Genomic DNA, 16,541 nt, shown 5'->3' on the forward strand with positions numbered 1-16,541 from the left:
GGCTGCAGGCTTGTTTTTTTTTAATCTCAGATCAGAATTTGGTGGACAGAAACCAGCTGGACTATCACTGTCATTGCTGAAATTTGCTTGATAATTTGCTGTCTGTGATAATCCATCTGTAATAAACAGATGTGTCTGTGGTACACTGTAACTAGTGCCCCACTGTTTACTGTAAAGTACATAGTACAATACTGCAGCATATGTATGTGTCTCCTGTAGCTGTGGAGTATCAGGGGATTGTATTGCTAGAGTACAGACACTGCCTGCTGTTTCCCCTTGCTGAAGGGAGCTCTTGTGCAACGTTATTGGGGAATCAGGCAGCCAGCAGCAGAGCAGTGGAGCTCCATTTCCCTGCTACAGGGCACAGACTCATCTTCCTCTTGCTCCTCCCCCGTCCCCTCTTCCCCCACCACTAGGTATGATTATTTCTCCTCCGCTCCACCGCACCATTATATTCCAGTCCGCAGTTACCCCTCCCTGCTGTCATTTTTCATGGCATGTTTTTGCCCGTGTGCAGCACTGCACATTTGCTCTGTGCCTGTGCAATATGTTAAGGAGGTGAATATATGCAGTGTGCAGAATGTAATAAGTATATATTCATTTTATTTTCTGGTGATTTACTGTTTTTTCCGGTGCTTGAGAAAAAAAGCAGACTCTAGCCATGTATCTTAACAAACATGACTGCTGCGTATGCACTCGCCTCCAAGGCTTTTTACTCACCGGGGAAACCAAATTATACATCTGAGGCAGAATGGTTGTTTTTCGTGCTATGACTGTTAAAATTCTGCTTGGTATTTTGGGGTATAAGCTTTGCTTACACCAGTTGGGTAAAGTTTTGGTTGGGGATAAGATATTTGCTGCATTACAAATAGACTATTTTAGATACAGTATTTGCAGTAACGGTTGTGTTAACGTCTGATCAGGTGATCGTACAGGGCGTCTCATTGGGCCATTGTTTGTACCTCAAACATCTGTGTTATAAAAGACACCAAGCCAGGCAGAAAGCCATCACCGGTCTCCTCTGTGTCCCTCTCTACACTGCCCCCCAGTACTCCAAACTCAAAATGCAAACACACAACACACACACAGCTGAAATTGACATTATACTCAGAGGGGAAGTAGATCTAACCCTGTTAAACAGTAGGATTTAAATGGATTCTGTGCTGGGAGCAGCACGGTGCACAAGTCTCCCCCTGTTAGGCTGTCACAGTGGGAGACTTGCAGATTTGAAGAACAGACGATTAAAAAAAACTTGATTCTTAAAGAAATTCTTAAAGGTATACTACCTGATTTTGTTTTGTGCTCACTACTGCTCATAAATACCAGAATATCCTCCTAGCTCACTGTTGTTGAGTTTAAAAACAGTGAGCAGGAAAAGGAAATTTAGAGGTGATATTGGCAACTAAAACAAAAACAAAATTAGTGACTGAGAGAGTGTCAGATTATCTGAGTTCAAAACTGTGTTAATAAAATCACCTTAATGCACAATTTCAGTACTTTAAAATGAAAATATACTTTCTAATTTACACTTTTTTGTGTAGTTTTACATTCCTTTGTTGTTTGTGAAAAATATACTGTATCATACTGTATATCAGTGTACAAATATGTTTTTATTTAGACTACTTAATCATATTGAAACTCTAATTTAAAAATATTTACTGTGTTTTTTCTTTTCATTCAGTAAGATAGAGCAGGTTCTATATAGAGAGTACCTATCCTCTAGCTGTTGGCTGTAATGCAAATCATTTCATACCATACTTTCTACCAAATTTAGAACAACTTTGAAATTACAGGTGTATTATATAGGATATTGTAGGATATTGTGTTGTTATATTGGTCTTTGTAAAGACTGACAAACAAGGAGGCTCAAATTCTGTCTTTTTGTGTTGATTCATAAAAATGTACAAAATTGAATATATCTCACGGCACACAGAGCTCGTTCATATTCAAGTATTTGCACCTGATACCTGGTACAGTGCCTTGATGTAACGTTGTTTATAGATAACTTGATTCTGCCTTCAGTGTGATTGCATAATAGCCTAGCATTCAAATGTGTGAGTGCTTTTTTTGTTCCCGGTAGTAGTAGTGGTAGCATTATTTTTCTCTGGTTGGTTGGAGGGCATACTTTCAAAGTGTTGATCTCAGCTGTGGTGCAGAATAAAGACGGAGAGAGGAGGAGGAGAGGGCCGCAGGCATTCTGATGTAAGGATGTGTGGGGAATCTGGAGTGTGGAGAGAGAGGGAGTGTTTTGCCAGTCCAGTGTGGCAGAGCAGGTCTGGCTCAGTGCCAGCCTGGGCACTGTGCCCACGAGGAGGCAGTGTGTGGCTAGCAGTAACTGTAGCACTGACGAAGAGAGACGCACAGACAGCAACAGACTGGGAAATGCAAGTGTGTCTGTGGGGGGTGTCTGAGGCTGACTGGCAGAAGAGATTTAGTCGGCATTTGCATGTGAAGTGGCCAGGTTATGATACAGCAGGAGTGTGAGGCAGCAAGGAAGCATGAATGGAGAGTTCCTGGCTGGTGTTATGTCACCAACTCTATTACTGATCGCAGGCCTAGTGTATACAAGCAGTACTGGTTAAACTTGCAGTTAAACTTGTCTCCTGTTCTTACTGACGAGGAGTCAATGGAACAATTGGCACAGTTCATTTAATCAGACATTTGTTGTTTCATTTAATCATGCACTTGATTGTTGCTGTTAATTGCTTTGTCTATTGTTTCTTTATGCGCTGCCTGAGTAAATACTTTCTCCATGGGACGCAAATGTTATCTTTCTGCTTTGTTTGCATTTACATATTGTTTGCCTTTCTACATACTATATTATCTCTGTCTCCCTCCCTCTCTCCCTCTCTTTCTCTCTCTCTCTCTCTGTTCTCCTCTTTGTATCCTTAAAATATTCTGCACACCCCTCAGCAGTTCCGCATGGCAGACAGCCCTAATATAATCTGTGCGTCTGAATTCTAATTTATACCGTCAGGATAAAATAAATAGTCTGCAGTTAATTATGGGGAGCCAGCTCCTGGCTTTGCCCCGGTGATTTATGAAGTGCACGTAGGCATTCTGCGACGCATTTTTCTTAATTTATTTTTAATCTGTCTTTCAATTAATTTTACTGCAAACGTCTTAATGATGGCAGAGGGCTGTGTTAATGAGGCCGGTGAGGTGAAATGAACAGGGAGTCACCCCTGGTGGGTGAAAGTGAGAGGCTCTGTGGATGGGGTCATGCAAAGGGTCTTATCCAGCTATAGTGATCCAGTCTTGGCCATGTCTTTAACTTACACCCAGATCTTTTATAGAGATATTCATGTGTCAAAGAAAAATGTTCCTCTGAAGTAAATTTGAGTTTTCCAGTTCTCTTGGAGCTTTTTTGTTTCATGGTGTGCAAAAGAGGGGTTTGGGGCCTTTTTTGACTTCCTCAAACAAAAAAACAATACAATACATTGTCAGTTGTTCTCAGTGATTGGCATCTTCACACCCACCGTCACTTCTATTTAAACTGATTCATTCAGCTCTTGTATAGGAAGTGTCAATCTTTTCGAGTGTTTCAAGGGATTTTGACACTGTTTGATTGTCTAATTAACATACTCAAATTCAGAGCATGAAAAAATCAGATTCACAATGGAATTGAATTAACCATGTTATTTTTTGTGACTAATTACTTTACAGTTAAGTTCAAATGTAATGCCGCTTTATAGTCTGGCTATTGCTGACTGACCAACTTGAGTGGATTTCAGGTGTTGCTTCAAGTTTCTGTGGATCCACAATCCACTGATACAGTCTTTGTTCCTGTGCGACTTATGGCTCTTCAGAGGAGGGTGAGAAAGCCACAGTCTCTGCCTCACAGACAAGAAAATGCCTCATATGATGAGAAGCATTTTATCCATCGTTTCACCCCGTATCAAATTAAACCAATGTCTCTTCTGTACTTGTTATGCACCATCATTTTCTGCCAATTAGCATGGAGCGTGGTTGTCTCAGTGCTGGGAGGGCCTGGTGTGGGTTAGGCACGGAGGCTCAGTGTAACCGTGGTGGTCAGCTACCAGACAGCTCACATCAGCCTACCCCATTAGGGACATCCGCACACAGCTCTCTGCATCAGGATGCTCTCATTTACCGCCTCCACATCCAGCCATTTATCTCTCTTTCCTCCTCTCTCACTCTCACTCTCTTCTCTCTCTCTTTTTAATTTTCCTCTCAAAAACAGATCCCACATTAAGCAGCCAAGCATGGCTGCTGCAATGCTTCTCCTGAAAGAGCAAAGGAATGATTTAATTTCTCCTCCTCTCTGTCTCTGTGGCCTCCTCTCCCTGCTCATACACAGATCATTACACACAGAGGCCTCATTTTCATCTCCCTGTGAGGGCACATGGAGGGCTTTAACTAGTCAGCCACACCATGGCCATTGCTGACGATCAATACCTGTGGTCAGGACAGAGCACGCAGCGCTTCCTAAATAGGCCCTGCAGGTCCAACCATAAAACACCTTAGAGGCCATACATGCCACCCCATAAATCGCTTCTTCTTTTTTTTTGGCATTTACTCCTATGGAGTGGTGAGCTTGTTCTGGATAGGTTATTCATTGAGCCAGGAAAAGAATGACTTAGAGATCATGACACTATCATGAAAGAAATACTGCTAATTAAAGGTTCAGGTTATGCTGTATTTAGTTAGTTTAGTTCTCTAAAAATGTGTCTAGTTGGCATAAGCTCTGGAGATGTTATTTTGGGTTGAATGTGTGCAGGATTTTATTTAATGTATACTCATTTTTTGTCAGGTAAACAGAGTAAAGTTAAGATAGAAGACATACACAATTACATGAGAAATGTAAGTGTGTGCAACCCTCAGCACTCAAAGTACATGGTATGTAATCTGCTAAAACATCAAGGCCTGCAGAGATGGTTTAATTTAAACTGTAAACTACTCACAGCTGAGAGCTGCTAATGAGATTTTACTCAGTTGGAACATAAATGGAACCGAGATAAGCTCAGAGGAATAGTCAGTTCAACTTTTCCTATATGGATAGTTTCCTGTTTAGTTTGTGGATTGCAGGACTGGAATAGGTGATATATGGACCAGATGAGAGTTTGCCTGGGGGCTGGTAGACAGAGACCGAAAAATGGATGTGTTTCTCATCTTGCTTCGCCTCCAAGGCTCTCAGCTGGCCTGATCCCTACATTAACCAAACAGATAGCCAGCAACTTTAATTACCTTTGCATCCAGTCGCTCTCCCCATCCACCACTCCCCACTTCACTTGTGCAAATGAAAAGAAAAAGAGGAATAGAAGGAAGAGAATCATAATTACTTATTTTACTGGAGTGCGGCTGAATGCCTTTTGCCAAATGACTCTAATTCCAAATGGTTAACAAGATTTTTCTTTTTAATAGAGCCGAATCCATGTGACAGCAAATTGCTTTCCTATTTGGGGCCTTAATGGCTTTTCATACTTTGCACTTCCAATAAACCCGGAAATTAATATTGCACACTGTGTTATGATGCAAATGGGAGTGAGATAGGAGAGCTGTACCTTCATGCAGAAACCTCTGATTAGATCCGTAATTGCTCTGGTGGGATGATTTTTCCCATTTGTTTGAGCTTATTTATTTATTTGTATAATTTTCGTCCACACGCTTCACTCCAGCATCATTATCAGTGGCACATCTGAGTTGCTGTATGTTGCATTTCCCTTTTGAATGACTTTTAATCAGTTGTAATAAAAGATAAACTTATACACCAATTCGAAATATGACCAAAGAGGATTTTTGGGGTCCTACCATGCTGCCTGAAGTTCACTCTTTTGATTTGCATTAAGTGATTTACGTACATCCTCAAGTAGACTTTGTCCTTTGATTGAGACAAATGCAGAGACCACGTTTTGTTTCTCACCAGTTCAGAGTAGTTGTATTAGTCTGCTGTTGTCTCGGTTAGAATGGTTTGAAGCCGCCCTGCTGTTTTACCAGCAGGCACAATCCAAAAAGATATATTTGTGCAAGATGTGTTTCTTAATTAACTTTTGATCCAAGTCATTTCATTTCCAATTCCATTTTACACATTCTCAAATATTAATCCTTGTCTGTGTAGAAGGTATTGTATTCTTAATAAGGGGGGATCACAGAGTGGGACACAGTTCACACAGCATACAGTATAGGCACAGAGGTGCTCTGTTAACAACACACAGATCAGAACATACATATATAATTTCACCACTGCCACTGACAAAGTAAACTCCTGACAACATGCTTAGGCAAAAAATCCTTTCTAATTTAATTTTACTCCATCATATTTGGCAGCCCTTCTGCCTCTTTTTTGTGTGTCTCTGTGTCAGTTATATGTGTATTTTTGCTGCATGTGACTCTGTATCGTGCTGCTTTGCATCCACTCCTCCTCAATCTTGTAACACTGTCAGAAGTCTTCTTAAAATGCAGATGTTGTAACCTGTAAATATTCTACTACGGCCCTCTTTAGCACTGGGCTCAGTTCTCAAAGGCTGTCATTAGGCAGATAGGAGTTGAGAATATCCTGGGTTTGACTGTAGCTGCAGCAGCAGACACACAGCCAACCTAACCTGCAGACAGAAATAGCAAATAAATTCAGCTGGATGGGTGTGCGTTTGCTGCCAGCGATTGAGGTTAAGTGTCCTTTGGTGTACAGGGCCTGAGCGTAGCAGTAGTTCAGCCAGATATTGGTTAGTTCAGCCAGATATTGGTCACATGACTACACACATACAGTCTTGATTCTTTGGCTATATCACCATGGCAACCTTTCGTTTCTTCACAGCATGTTCCCATTTCACCTGTCATTCTGGTAATTGGCTCTGAATTTTTCTGCATATCTGGAGAAAAAAGTCATGATGATCATAATAAGACAATATTTATGAACCGAACAGTGACAGGCAAGTGTAGGGAAATGGGAGGAAAAGCTGCTCTCATTAGACTAGAATATTAATGTTGCAACGAGGCTTTTTAGGGACTAATAAAGCTTGTTCTCCTTGTTTTCACAAGTTCCTGCTCATTGTGTGCATGAGCCACATTGTAGAGTGAGTCTTGAGATTCGATTTGGTTTTAATTGGGTCACCCTCTCCTCTCTCCTCTCATGCAGCCTTTCTGTTGAACTCAGCTTAATTAGACCTACAAGATTGTGACACTACCAGAAACATATTATATATGCTCTGCCTCTATTTCCATTGATGTTCTGTTTTTAGAAGTATTGATAAGACAAGCTATGTAATGACATTTGCTATACTGCTGTAGTCATTAATGGCCCTTGCCCAGTGTAAGACTGTATAGCAGCACAGAAAGAAATAGATAAAAGGTTTTATGGAAATAAAAAATGGTTTCTGAAGGTGGAAATAGCCAGACCTAATGACTGTTGCAGTTGCTCCTCATTACCAAGGTCGCTGGCATTGGGACCAGCTGAGATCTGCTAAGTGGTCTATAGCCTTAAAAATGGTTGTGAGGCTTGGCCATCTGCACTGCACTCACTGACACTACAAACTGATACTTTCTATCATTATCCTTGTTTAAACTAGTTTTCCACTTGGACACTGTGTTAAAAGAGGTCTGCAGTCATGTTGTGTTTACATGATGGCAGCATGTTTATATTGCAGCATACAATATAATGCATTTTTCTGTATTGTGATGGTTGCCTGAGTGGTAATTAATGTAATGTGTGTAGTGAGACATACACTATGTGAAACCTCTATTATTCTACTGTTTTTATGCATTAGCAGCAGGCAGTTGTGCAGCTTTATTTTCTAATTTACCAAACCTCATTAAATTATAAAATATCTACACCTAACTAAACTTTACTCTGTTGTGTAACAATAACAAATCTTACCTGTACTGTAGAGTTTTTGTTTAGGATAAGGACATACAAACTTAACTATTCATGCCTGCTTGGAGAGCAAAAATGAGAAACCCAAGCACAATATTGTATATGTCCTGTGAGGGAAATGTCAGTGGAATTAATTGATTTGCACATATATATCAGAAGAGAGAACGCTCCTAATCCCAGTTTGCATTATTAAAGATAATACCACAGTGGTTTCTGCAAGACCACCACACTGAATCAAAGTCTGACATGGAGTGATGATGTATGGATATATTATTCAGAGCATTGCATGGGCCTCAGAACAGGGCAGCTCCTTTATCTGCCGTCCCAGCTTACTACCTCCTCATACATACACACACATGCACACAACCACCACTCATCAACCCCTGGAGGGCACCTGTGTTTTCAAAGTAAAGACCACTTAGAGAATAGCCCCAGGCATCTGAATACTGAAGCGCCCTGTGTTACACATTAGAAACCTCTGTACAAGCCAGGAACATAAACACTCTCAATAGTCTTTGTCTCCTCCCAAGAATACCCCAAATACCTGGAAAACATGGGGAAAAGCGCTTACACAGGCCTGAATATATAACAGATGATCTGTGGGGAATTGACCATATTAAGGACCTCTCACTTAGATGTGCTTCATTGGACAGTAACCTGGCCAAGAAAATACACTATAAGAGGAGAGGCTGATAGTCCACTGAGACTTTTTAATATTTTGTCTTAGGCAACTAATAATGAAAGTAAATATCTTTCAACATTCAAGTACACTGCCTATATCTGGTATGTGTCACACAGGCTTTAGGTAGGTTTCTGATGACTGAATACATTGATAGACAACATAGAAAAACAGCAGCTTAAACAGATGCACCAAAAGATAAAATGTGTAGGAGGCAAACAGCCACCCCTCCTCCAGAGGCAGACACGGTGTTAATTCATTCGATCCCCCCGTTGAATAAATGAGGTTTGATCAGATGCCAGGCACAGGAGCAAGCAGCTCTCAGAACTGGCTTCACAATCTGTCATAATGAACACTTTAATATTAAAAGAAAAACAACCCCATTAACAAACAGAGAAAGACAAGAGTTTTCAGGGAAGCAAGGAAGCTGTAATCTAAATTTTTAATGGCCGTTCCTGCATGATGACTTTGTCTATGTATTTTGTCTGTTTGGAAAGGGAAACGAGTCAGTGCTGTCACACTTAATTCAGGCTACCCTTTTGTGCTAGAACAGTGGGTACTGTAAATAGCTGGGGGAGACATTTGAATGTCTTAATAGACATTGTAACTGCTCCATCTCTAAATGTGTTGAAATGGAGGCGTAAGGAATGGCATCATTAAGGTAATGTGTTCAGGAAGCCAATGAGTTGGGCTCTAACCTCTGCTGCTCAGCCTGAGATTCAGTAAGTGCACAATCTAAGGTCACCTTAATCAAAGAGAGGCGGCTCTTACAAACACACACACACACAAACCCTCAATTACATTGTGAAATTGCTCTCAAATGAGTTGAACAACATGTCTAGCTGCTCTGTTTATGTATTCTTGTGAAGATTCTGTGTTTATCATGTGAGTGGAATGGTACAGTAAGTTTTTTTTTGTGAGATCTTTCTGTGTTTTTGCTGCTGTAATGCTACAAACTGCAGTTTTTATATGCGGTTTTGAATGCAAAGAGAAGCCCTTTATATATATATCACTACCAGACAACAGCAGGTAGTACTGTGTGTTCAGGCAGACCAGGCAGACCAAATAAGTAGTTCTTTGGTACGCTTTAGCTGAGACTTCTCCATGAGCTACCAGAACCTGCACACTTTTTCTCAGCCACAGACAGTGTTTTCAAGCACAGTGAAAGCAAAGATTTCTCTCCTTTTTTTTTCGTCATCCCTGCAGCGAGAGTCAACAACCATCTTTTTCCACACACATTTGTCCCATAATGTGTCTTCTCTGAGGCAGTCAGTAATGACCAGAGGTCTTGTGGCATTTGGTGCTCTAATGTGTGTTTTGTTTGGGCTGAAGAGTTTTTAGTGATGAATTTCACCCATCACATTCTCCACTGTGGTTGACCAATGAGTTTTGTGAAAGCATGGCCTGTGGTGTTTTTCTTTAATAAGTCCAGAGGTGAGGCAAAGCAAGCATGTGATCAGTCAACCTGTCAGGATCTTAGCCTCTGATTAGCTCAGTATATTGGTGGAGATATTTAACTTGCCCCAGTTGCCTCGTCACAGACCACTCTTATCCGACATGTAATGGCTTTATTTAGTCAGCAAGAATGTTATATTTTTGGCTCGTTGACAATTCACTTGATTTGGCACTTTCTTTGAGTGTGTGTGTGTGTGTGTATGTGTGTGTGTGTGTGTGTGGGGGGGGGTTCTGTCAATAAAGGCAAATACATTTAAAATACTGCTAATTTTGGAATAAGAGCCTGCTGTATAGGAAATGTATGAGGGTGCTGTGTTGACTGTATTTTTCAAGTCTTCCAGTCTTCTTAGAAAAACCTATATCTTTTAGACCAGTCTGCTCTCCCCCTGCCCTCTGTCCCTCCTCTTCTCCCTCAGGAGTTAAGGACACTTGTGTGGTCCAAGGCAGTCTTTAAAGGGCCAACCTGAAGAGTGGCACTCTCTCGCCTTTGGGCCTCAGTTACACACCTCAGAATGGATCTTTATTTACAACACAGAACTCGGAAACAGCTGGTCAATCCATTTAGCCTAAGGCCACTGATTTGTTCGTATTTACTACAACAGCCAAAGAAAAGCCGGGGTATTTTTTCCTCTCTCCTTCCTATTGATCCAGCACTTAGAAAATCTGCCCTGCTGTCTAAACACTATTGATCCCTCCCTCTGAACGACAGTCTCTCGCACCAGTGTATAAAGGGACTGGATGAATTGAAATTTCATTTCCGACAACTTGTTCCTGTTATTTTTACCCTTTTTTTCAATAGTGAAGAACATGTGCTGGCAGGCCACCACTCGCAGAGAGTCAATCGGCATTTGGCTTAGAGGGGTGAGGAGGGATAGAGGTGAGACTATTCAGATCACCCTAAGCAGGTTTTAACACCACTATGCCAGAGACTGGTCCTGCTCTGTTACTGGTATCCCAGTGGTCATGGTTTGTAAGGCATATAGCCAGAATGGATATGCCTTAAGGCTTATGCACGAGCAGTTGGGATTGAGGTGATCTCTTAGTCACTTGAAAGGTCAGTCAGGCCTGACTCTGCCTTGAAGCTAGTGGTTATGTTAAACATACAAGTAAAGTCATATATACTTCATGTTACTGCTGGCTAACTTGCTTTAGTCCATTTAAGTGAACATTTCATTTTAGTTTTCTTTGGTAAACTGTGCATTATTATTGCGTGAAAGCTGCAGATTGGAGTGGTTAAATTATATATAATCATTATTAAAAGGACAATTAGAATTTGAACAAGTTGCCTTAGAAAGGTTGCTGCTCAGCAACTAATTGTAATGTCTCCAATGTGTATTACTGCATGTTCTTGAACACACCAAGAAAGGTTTTGAGAGGACCCATTACTTTTGTATACAATACAATAATGTTAACTGTCACAGAAGTTTCCAGTGTGAACCAATGGGTGCCTAGAGTCCACAGCAGAAACAAAATGTCTGTAGTGGGGTTTTATTTGTTAAAACAAATGAGTTTGAGTTATTGAAGGCTTGAGGATGCTGTTGAGGTCTTGCACAGACTGTTAGCTAAACCTGCTGTCTTCCCCACTCTGTCACCAGTTAACTTTATATAAACTTTATGTTAATGTGGTCACCTTTCATCATTCTCCTAATGGTCAGAGAGAGAAACTAAGCTAAAAGGGCTGCTGTGGGAGAGAAAGATGTTGAGCTCCTCTCGTTTTTAATTATTCTTCCCTGATTGAAAACGTCACAAGGTCAAGGAAAAGTCTAAAGGAGAATTCATAATGAAGTAAAGGAAGAACAAGAAAGAACAACCATGGTGTTGAGAGAATCTAGCTGAACTTTCATTGGGTGAGGGAAACATTGGCTAGGATTATTAAAAACATGAAGAAAAAAGTAAGTAGCATAAAGTACTATTTCTGTTTTAAGTTAGTTGCTACCAGTGCTATTTAGTAATTAAATCCTTCAAAGATTGAAATCTTACTGTAACCTACTGCACTGAACAAATTGATGCAGAAATTGTATCTGTTGTACCTTCTTTCATAGTGGTTGCTTGACTTGCTTCTGCATTTCCCAGTATGAAAGATATGATAAAGGAAGCATTAAACTCACTGCCCTGGCTTTATCTTATCACAGCTGCCATTTATGTTAAACACCTGGATAAAAAAAAGAGAGTTTGTCCACACTCATCAAAGTTGGGATTGAAACAGCCACCTTATAAGGCCGTTAGCACATCCAAGAGGAGTTCCACAGTGCCCCCCTGTAGGGTAAAACAACCAGTAATGACTTCTGCTCCATCTGGCTCACCACCGTGTCCAACTCTTTCCATTACAACAAGATAGAGCATTACATAAAAAGGGAGGTTCTGTTTTAATTAACATCAATATTCATGTAATGGTCATGAAGCCAGCCCACATTCCATTTCAAGCTCTTAATGTTAATGCATATTTTAATACATTATCATTGCCACCATCATAATTCTTATTATGATAACTGTAATTATTAGATTTATGACAGAATTATGGTTTTGTTCCCTGAAGGAACATATTTTGCAGTGAATCCAATTTTTCCCTCGTGTATAATGCTCCCAGTCTTTCCCCTCCAAAATACTGAGCAGACACTGATAAAGATAAACATACAAACACCCTAGTGTGTCTGCTGCTGTGCCTGTAAAACACTCAATCTGAATTGCATATCCGCCTTGCCACCAAGCTTGTCATAAGCTGTATTAAGAAAAATGGTCACACGGTTTGACATAAATTGGAAAATGACATTTGGAAAATGGGCGCTGCTGTGGAAATTAGAGATATTAAAATTATAAATCAGTGTCTGCAAGTGCAGGGGGGTGTGGAGGCTTTCCTTTTCTCTTTCTCTGTCTGCCTTTCTCTCAATGTTCATCTCTCGCTCTAGTTCTTTCTTTTTCCTTTTCTTTATACACTTTGTCTTCTGCTCTTTCTTAGGAGGCAGTTTAGGATCCGAGTCCAGAAGTCCAGTAAAAGTGCATTTTAGATGTAGCCACATGTGATTTTGCCCCACAGGGACAATCCCACTCTCTTATCTGGCAGTAAAAGTAGTGGATATTATTCATGTGTGTTTGTCTTTGTGTGTCTTCAGAAGCTGTATCTTGTCAGCTTATTGCTCGGCTGTCTTGCTGTAACCTGCTAATGGATCATCTCCAAGGTGTGATATGTATTATGCAAAAGTAAGGTGTGCTGACACCTTTAAAAACAGACAGCTTCAATCCTCTGTACGTCTCACCTGTGCTCCCTCTTTCCCGTTGGTGTGTTGAGCAGAAAGACGCAAAATGGCAAAATGAGGAACAGAGTTACAGGTGAAGATATACTAGAGCAAGAGCTGCAAAAGAAGGCAAGTAGCCTTTCTATTGACAATGGTTATTTTATTTATATACTACCTTTCATTACAAGTCAACTCAATGTGCTTTACACTGAATTGCATAAATAGAAATATAGGCATAAGCATGAGAACATAGGTAAGCAATATACTGTACATACAAGAATATAAGCATGATTAAAATGCAAAAACCGAATCAATAAAGCATACATACATTAAACATACTACACAACAACCCTAATCCTAACCCTAACCCTAACCCTAAAACCCCAAAACATCAATACAATCAAATACAAAACCCCTCCTGTGGCCCATAGCCGCACTCATGGTATCACACATACATCAAATATGAATTCAAACATATATTTCTATATAACACTTTTCCTTAGTAAAGACTGAAGAGTTTGCCACTACATATAAGTGCTTGTGTGTACCTTTGACTTTGGTTGATCCTTTATTTTGATTGAGCTCAAAGAAGATATCTAGAAAGGGCTGGGAGTGCTGTGGGCCTTGGTGCCTTAACCTGTTGACCTCCTCCTTTTGAGAGGGAAAAAAGTCTCTGCCTTAAGAGATGCTGCAGCTATGCCACATATGCTACCTTTAATGCCGTGGGTCAGAAGCTCTTTTCAACGGCTGTGCAGGAAGAAAACATTCATTCTTAGTGTCCTTGAAGGGTGAATGTTACTTTCACATATACCATCTTGTTGTTTAGACAGAGGTCCAAAGTCATCTTTCTAGCATGTGAAAGACAGGAGGTCATTCATTTAAGAGCAGTCACTTCCTCAGACCTGCTTCACTCAGTACATGTGCACACACTCTCTAGCTTGAAATGTAATTTCTCTTGCATTTGCAATGGTATTCACTGTTAAGGCTAATTCATGCCAGCATTCAAGTCATCTTAATTTCCTTATCATAGTGGGCCCTTAAATGTCAGGGAAAACCTGATGTAGCTAATATTCATTAAGCTCATAGCTTGGTTGGAAAAATCAACTGTGTCTACCCAGCCTCACTCCCTGTACTGTCTGCCACATCACTACCCAACAAACCACACCTGTGCACTTCAGTATTTTAGTGCTTTATTTGCTTGTACTTTAAATTTCAGTTGCACTCTCTGTCCTAATATTGAAATATTAAAGGAGGCATTCTTGAAGAGGTCAAGTAACGAGAAGAGGCACTTTGTTTAGTTAAAGTTTCAGATGCCTTCTACTGTAGTCAAGTACAGGGAGTATGTAGGAGGGGTCAGTGTCCCTGGTCATGCCACTCATGAAAACAAGAAAGGACCTTGACAGGTTCATTGGTATTGAAATGGCAACAGCAAATATTTGCTGTAAAGTCATGAAATGCCACATTCTCCTAAACTCCGTGATAATAAATAAATATATATATATGTATATATATACATTCATGAAGAGTTTGAGTCTTTGTGTGTTTGTTCGAGCCTTGTGACACATTACAAAGGAATGAGGAGTGCCAGATGAAGGACAAGGTTTGGCCCTCAGGTTTGTCAACAAGCATAACCTACACAAAGTGACACATTCAGAGACACACACACAGGTCTTGAACTATACACCAGCACACACTGACTGCCTCTTGTCACCGTGATGTTCACAGAGGAAGCACTTAAAAAGAAATGTGTTTAACAAGGCCTCACCCTTCTGCCGTGGGATAGGCGATAAGACCAGAGTGACCTTTTCATAATAAAGCCTCCTGTAAAGAACCATCTTAACTTTAACTCAATAACTGATTGTTAAACATGGAACAGGAATTCCTAACTTTTGATGTCGAACTGATTTACTGCTTTTTTATCATTATTATTATTATTTGCATGGGTGGATGGAGGTACAAAAGAGCGTGATCTTGATTGTCCTTATTAATAAAACTTAGGTCATTCTGTTGTTATGATCCAGCATCAGAGAGAAGCTGAGAAGGAGGACTGCCTGTTTACGCAGACAAAGCCAAGCAAATGATTTAAACACTTGATTTACATGTGATAGCCAAACTTTGACCAGTAGTGGTTAAGGTGGTCTTCAGGCCCGCGCTAGATCACCGTGTGTGAGGAGTGTAACCTGAGGCAAGTGTTGAGCACTGAGATGATGTGTTTTTACAGCACAGTCTTGCTGTGCTTTGGGATGGCAATAAACCACGGCCTTCAAAGCACAGCCAAGCGCCACTTACTGCTGAGTGCTTCTCTGGTGGTTGGACGAGATTACTCTCAAAACAAAGTGCAGACAGGTTGATTAATAGAAGGGTCTGCAGAGGTGCGTGCCGCAGTATATTTTCACACCCGGCAAACACTCGTTCATTTCATTCGCATGGACTTTTATGGGCTGATCCTGTCACTGTGTGAGTCTGTCACTTCATAAAAATGGTCCCCCTCTTTGAGTGTCTTTTAGAGGAAACTTATCAGAGCTGTTACAGACGTGTTTTCTTAACGTAGAGGGAGCGCTGTGACTCGGGAGAGCGATGTAGTTCATGCACCATATTAGTTCATAGCAGATTTTGGGATGAAGAGACCTGTGTGTGTGTTTCTTAAATTATTATTATATACTTCAAACATCTTTGCACTGATATAAACATGATTCATAAATGCTATTTTAAATAATCGCCTATCTGACCAGTGGGAGTATTGACTGATGTTCCTCTCACTGACTATCATTGATGGCGACTGTCATAACTGCCATAACGACCCTGGTCTTTTGTGTGCTGTCAGGTTTCGTAGTGGAGCTCCACAGCCAGGCAGAGAAGGATGAACATGACCTGAAGATGGACCTGGGATGACTTCCACACTGCCTCTGAGACAATGAGGTTTACATAGGCACAGAAGCTGCATGGCCTTACATTAGCAGGAGGAACGAAGCCTCAGCCTGGTGGTCCAGAACTGCAGGACGTAGTGAGAGACGTACATGAAGACTATGAGTGGGAAAGGCAACAAGGAGATAGCAGCAGGTTGGGACCTTAAATCTGGATGCAACTTTTCTTTTAAAGCAGTGGGGTCGAGTGTCTAAGTCTATAGCAGTAATGACAAGCAGGCTCAGGGTGATTGCAGCCGTGGGGGGGATGTTAGCGCGCCGTGCGGTCACCCCCTCATCAGATCACAGGGTTGTAATTAACTTCAGCACAGCATCAGACTGCAATCAGCAGAACCACAGAGGAAATTAATTTTTTTCCATGGCGTTCAAAAACGTGGCGTTAAAATGCATATTAGCCTTGTGTTTTTAATTAACATTTT

The sequence above is a fragment of the Scomber japonicus genome, chromosome 1 (assembly GCF_027409825.1).
Source record: "Scomber japonicus isolate fScoJap1 chromosome 1, fScoJap1.pri, whole genome shotgun sequence".
Taxonomy (NCBI): Eukaryota; Metazoa; Chordata; class Actinopteri; order Scombriformes; family Scombridae; genus Scomber; species Scomber japonicus.